Below are 6,261 nucleotides of genomic sequence, written 5' to 3'. Positions count from 1 at the left end.
TGTGCTCACAGGGGCTCTGAGCGCTCAGGACGCTGAGCCAGCGATTCTTCATTGTGCAATGATGTGTCCCGGTGCTGGGGCTCGAGAATCTGCATTCCAGCCTGGCTCCGAGCACTCGCAGGCCTCCCAGCCCTTTCCCCAGGAGAGCAACCCCACCCGCCTCGCAGCATGGCCTAGGCTTCCAGCCGACCTTCCTTGTGTATCTCCCCGTCCTGCAAGGAGGATGCAATGATTCCTTTTCAGTTACAGGTGCACATGCTCAGAGAGGGGCTGTGACATTGCCTAGGGCCACCCCACTGGTAGTGTCAGGCCAGAGACAGAGACTCTAAGTTCAGGGCTTTTCTATTTAACCCAGCTTCCTTCTTTATCATTCATTCAACAAACATTTAGTGAGTTCCCAGGCTCTGTGCCTAATGGGCCTTGGGGAGCAGCAGGCCGAATGGTCTGGTCATTATAGTTACTTGTGTTACCACTTCTCTCTGGCCAGCTGGGGATTGGGGGATAACTCCATTTCAGCCCAGCCTCACCCAGGCAGGTCATGGCAAGGCCTGGGGTGCACGAGGAATTACTGTTACTGCCATTGTTGCATCAAACGGGAGGGGGCTGGGAGGGCTGGGCCTGCAGCCAGCAGAAGCCACATTAACAATTAAGGTCTTTGCGACTTTCATTCCACCCTCACTGCATGAAATATTCAAGCACCAGAGGAGATTGGGCTCAGATCTCTGCAGTGGGCAGGGCAGGGCCAGGTGGGATGGACTCTCTGGTTATAGACCTTGGGCCTAGGGCAGTACTGAAGGCCTGGCCTGCATGGCATCCAGAGGGTGTAGGGGTTGGGCAGGTGTGACCCACAGGTGTCTGGTACAGAAGGGGCAGCTGCAGACCCCCATAGAGCACCACCTGGGCCAGGCACTGAGGGGCCCAGAGGAGAGGCTTCATCCTCAAGGAGTACACAATCGGCAGGGAGGCAGAAGCAAGCCTCCCATCAGAGGCAGGGGCACCTGGCCCGGGTCTCACCCCTCCCAGCACAGTGGTGCCAACAGTCACAGGGATACAGAACCCAGCTCAGAGGCTGTGTCTAGGACCTGGAACTTATCACCTGAAGTGAACCCTGTAATTATCTTATAAGTAGCATAACTCATGTTGCATTGCATTTGTGTATGCATGAGAGCACCAATTTGATAAATACAAACATTTCAATTAAATCCCAGGTGGATAAACTTGCTAGGCTGTTTCTTTCTTTTCTTTTTTTCCCCCTAATACACTGGGCGCCTAGAGTATGAAATTTGGCCTGGGATTCTCTCAAAAGCGTCAAGAAAGACAAAGCGGGTTGTGGAAAGAGCAGGAAGCTTCACTCACCAGGGTGACAACCCTGGGCGTCAGCGAGGATGGGCAAGGCACACCCTGCATCCTGCTGGCAGGAGGGCGAATGAGCGCCACCTCTCTGGAAAGCAGTTTAGCATCACCTGGTCGAGTTGAAGCTGTGCATGCTGATGACCCGGCCATTATGTGTCTTGGTATAGACCTGAGCGAAATTCACTCTCACACGCACCGAGACACATGTAAAAGGACATCCATGGCAGCGCTGCCAGTGACAGCAAAAAACCCCACCAAAACCAAAAAACAACTAGAAGCAAATGTGCTTCAACAGGAGAAGACAAAAGCAAGGGTAATATGTGCATGCAATGGACATTCGACAGCAGTGCTTCTCAGCCAGGGGCAATTTTGTCCCCAGGAGCCATTTGGCAACGTCTGGAGAAGTTTTTGGGTGCTACTTCCATGGAATGAATAGAGGACGGGGATGCTGGTAAACATCCGACATTGCACAGGACAGCTCCACACAACAAAGGCTTATCTGGTCCAAAATATCAATTGAGAAACCTTGCTATGTGGCTTCGAAAATGAATGAGCCACAGCAACACATACCAACGTAACCGGGAGTGGAAAAGCACGCTGCAAATGAGCAGGTGAGTACGATGCCGCGCAAGCAGGTTCGGAAGCACGCAAAACCAAGCACTGTATTGTAAGGGGAGTATGGGAAACTGAGAGCACAGCCGTTATCAACACAACGTTCAGATTCCTCATTACCCCAGGGTGGGGGAAGGGTGGGGCCTGAGACCGGGGTGTGGGGAGGTGCTGGTTCCTTACTCTGGGTGGTCAGTTTCCCAGTGTCTGCTTTCTTGATGGTCTGTGCAATATGAACTCGTTTATCACAAGAATAATTTTTTTGGCTTTTGTTTTAGAGATGGGGTCTTGCTCTGTCGCCTAGGCCAGAGTGCAGTGGTGTGATCATAGCTCACTGGAACTTCAAAATCCTGGGCTCAAGCCATCCTCCCATCTCAGCCTCCAGAGTAGCTGGGACTACAGGTGCACACCACCATGCCTGGCTAATTTTTTTCATTTTTTAAAAGAGATGTGGTCTCACTGTGTTGCCCAAGCTGGTGTTGAACTCCAAACAGCTGCGACTACAGGCACAAGCCACCTTGCCTGGCAAGAGTAATGTTTTTAAGTGCTTTAAGGTGACACCTGGCCCTGCACAGAGCTCTCCTGACTCGGTTTCCCTGTGCATTGAATCTCCCTCTTTGTCTGGCTCCTGGGGCAAGGACATGAGGAGATGTCAGCAGCTGAAGAAGGCATGTTTCCATGGAGTCAACTGGGAAGTGAGGGGCAGGGAGGGGTTCGGATACTGACAGTCCACAGTCAGTCCCTTTATCTCCAACCCCACCGGGAGCCTTCTCACTGTCTGCCAGCCTCAGCTCACCCTCCCCTCACACTTCCTGTTCAGTGCTCTCCGATCAAACACAAATCCGGCCAGATCCCTAAACTCTGTCCTTGAGTTTCCCACATTCTGTGCTGAGGTTCCCCACATTTTGGGTCCCATCCCAAAAGGAAGGCGGTGGCAGCCCAGAGCCACCCAGCATCCTTTGTATCCCGACCTGCCAGGGGCAAGCACTGAACAGTCCTTGTTTCACGAGACCTCAGTGTTTGCCCCTGGAAAATAGGTGTAAATATCCTTATGGGAAGACTGTCCTGGAGCAGAGGCTGGGAGGACATGCAGGGACAGGAGGTGTGGCTCTCCTCTACCAGGTGCTTGACACTGGCCCTGTGGGGGAGGGCTTGGATGGGAAAACTGTGGTCCAGAGAGGGTAAGGGACTGGCCTAAGGTCACCTAGCAAGTCAGCGATGGAGTTGTTGCTGGTAGACCGAGCTAATGACATGCAGTCTCTTAGCAGAAACAGCTGGAAAGCTGCAACCAAAATGCTGTCCAGGGGCTCCAGGGTCTCTCAGGCTTGGTTCCAACATGGAAGGCCTGGAGCAGGAGGAAGTGGGTGGGGGACACGGTCCAGGTACAGTGCAGAGCCCCACATCACAGAACCAGCGTCACAGAACAGACATTACAGAGCACCCAGTCCACTCCTCCTCCTAGAGAAGGGGGAACCGAGGTACAGGAGGCAGCAGTCTAGGAGGTAAGGCACACTCCTGGGCTCAAAAGGTCCTGGGCTTGAATCCTGGCTCACCCACTTGCTTGCTGTGTAACCTTGGACAAGTGACTTAACCTGTGTGAGCCTTAGTTTCCTACTCTGTAAAATGGGGATAGAGGGTTCCTCACAGGGCTTCAGCGAGGACTCAGTGAGACAATCTACGTAAAACCCTAACACTGTGCTGGGTACAGAGTGCCCGGTCGACACTGTTCTTTGTTGGAAATACTTGTGGTCACTTTTCAAGGGTCCCTGATTTCTTACTGTGCCATAGCCTTTCAGGACAAGACCCCATAGCCCAGTAAAGTCACTAGACATTTGGGGATCCTGGTTCTGTTGGACTGTAAGTGCTCTAGGGGCAGAGTGTCTCTTGCTGGACCCTGTGGACGTGGGCCCTCAGGGAGGCTCTGGCCTCTGGGTCCCTTTGCGTCAGGTCCCTGTTCCAGCTCTGGGCCTTTTCACTCCCTCCTGTTTGTCCTGTTCTACATAAGCATGTCCAGCCCTGGTGTGGGAGCAAAGAGACTCTCTCTTAAGTAACACCAGCACCTTGCCTTTGCTCTGCTAGGAGGATGTTAGCAAAGCTGTCGAGTCTTGGCCGATCTGCGTAGAAGATGCAAACAAACCCCATCTAGATAGAGGCTTTGTTTTTTTCTTGGAAAGATCAACTGAAGCTGCCAGCCCTGCAGGATCAGGGGACACAGACACGGGCCATGGTCGAAGCACAGGGTTAACTGTCTCAGCAACTTCCCTGGTGAGCAAGTGTATCCTATGGTGCATCCTATATTCACCCCATGATCTCCCAGCAGCAACTCTCTGTACACAGGCTTTGTTCTGCAGGGAGCCTCCAGGGAGCTAGTTAATCTGGCTTCCTGGGGGTAAAGACAGACCTGCAGCCCCCCACCTTGTGCAAGCTGAAACCCCCTTCCTCTCTAAACCCAAACTGGTGTGGGCTGGTCCTGCAGTGCACAATGCCCCAGAAGGGAGGGTGTCCCCTCCCCACAGGAGCTGGCTCACTTGGGCAGAGCCTAGGGGACCCTCAGCACCTTGTGGTTTAAGCCTGGAATCTGTGCTCCAGCTCAGCCTCTCCCAGCATCCTCTCCTGACCATCTATCAGGAGAGAGGGGGATGGGAGGGGACTGCCATACCGAACCTGGACTTCTCTGTGCCCTTCTCCACAGATGGGCGGAGTGAACCTCTTAAAAGGTAAACCAGGTCATGTTGCTTCCCGGCTAAAACCCTCATGGTTTCCCCAGCTACCTCAGAATCAGACATGATCTGGCCCCTCTGACCTCTGACCTCATCTCTCAACCCTCTTCCCTAGCCCATCCCCAGCCCCCTGGCCTTTCTTGAACAGGCCACTAAAGGCCAAACCTAGGGCCTTTGCACTAGCTGTTCCCTCCGCCTGGAATGCCCTCCCCCTTATCTTTGTCCTTGTCGCTCTGATCTCAGCTTAGACTCACCTCCTGAGTCCCTCCCTGCCCACTGGATCTAAAGGATCTGAAGTAACTGATTACCGCTTTCTGTGACAGCAGCTTGTCTTAATTCCCTGCACAGCACCCGGTCTCGGTTATCTAGTTTGTTTATTATCTTCTCCCTCCTCCTCCCCCAGGATGCCACGTCCCCCCAGAGTGCAGTGGCACAATCCCCGGGGGCTGGAGCGGGGTGGTGCTGGGACCGGTCTGGCGGAGAGTAGGCGCGGGGTGCACCGTGGTTGAATGAATGGTTGAGCAACTGTAAACGGGGACAGCAGCTGCTGCGCGGGCGCGCGCTCCAGGCCGTGGGCCGCTCACGGTCGCGTGCGCGGGTTTGATCTTTTTGCAGGTCCTGGGGGAGGGAAACCCGCCTCGGCTGTCTGGGCAGCCGACGCTCCGTAAATGCGCTTGGGGACCGGAGGATAACGAGACAGACTTACGGGCTGCGGGAAGAGCCGCGTGCCCCGCGAGGCTGCCGGTGCGGAGGAAGTTCTGCTGCCGGCTCTGCGCCCCGGGATTTCGGCGTTGGGGCCCCCATGGGAGACCTTCCCCATCCTTCCCAGTGGTTTCCCTCGCGAGTTCCAGATTCTCCCCGGAATTCCAGGGACTTAGCGGTCGAGTGGGCGGAGAAGCGGGGCTCTGAGCGCCGCTCGGGGCAGGGGCAAGTTCCCAGCGCCCTCGCCCTGTCCAGGCAGCGAAGGGCGCACGGATAGAGCTCCGGGACAAAGCCGGCAAGGCCCGGCCCTCCCGGGGCTCTGACTCCAGTGCTGCAGTCCCGGACTGGGAGTGAAAACGCAGTCCCTCCGCGCGCTCCAGCAGGGGACCTGGGTGGGGATGGGGCGGAGGAGCCCGGGGGTAGGGAAGGGACAAAGAGCAGCCCTGCTGCGGGGAGAGAGCGACCTCCGTGTCACAGTCCTATTGTTCGTCGTATCTGAGACCACGCTGAACTCCGGTGCCCCCGGGAGGGAGAAGGGGAGCTGTCGCCCAGATCGTGGGTATTTGTTTATTTGGGGTGGGGAAGGGAGGGCGGGGGACCCGGGCCCGGGAGGGGCCTAGGCGCCCATTTCCTCGCGTCGCCTTTAAGCGAAGCCCTGCCCTACCTTTCCCACCGTGCCCCCCCGCCCCGCAGCCGTACCTGCATTTTAAAAGCGCCCTGTAGCCCTGGGATTGGCCAAGGCCGCGTCCTCCGGGCGCAGAAACTTGAACCGCGAAGAGAGGGGGTTGGAAACCCAGCGGCTGGACTGTACCATCTCCACGGCTTCCCCGCGTGCGCCCCACCCCTCCCACACACCCCCAAAGTGGCCCAATCAGAC

The sequence above is a fragment of the Propithecus coquereli genome, unplaced genomic scaffold, assembly GCF_000956105.1.
Source record: "Propithecus coquereli isolate 6110/MARCELLA unplaced genomic scaffold, Pcoq_1.0 Scaffold310, whole genome shotgun sequence".
NCBI classification, from domain to species: Eukaryota; Metazoa; Chordata; class Mammalia; order Primates; family Indriidae; genus Propithecus; species Propithecus coquereli.
Note: the sequence above shows the minus strand (reverse complement) of the source record.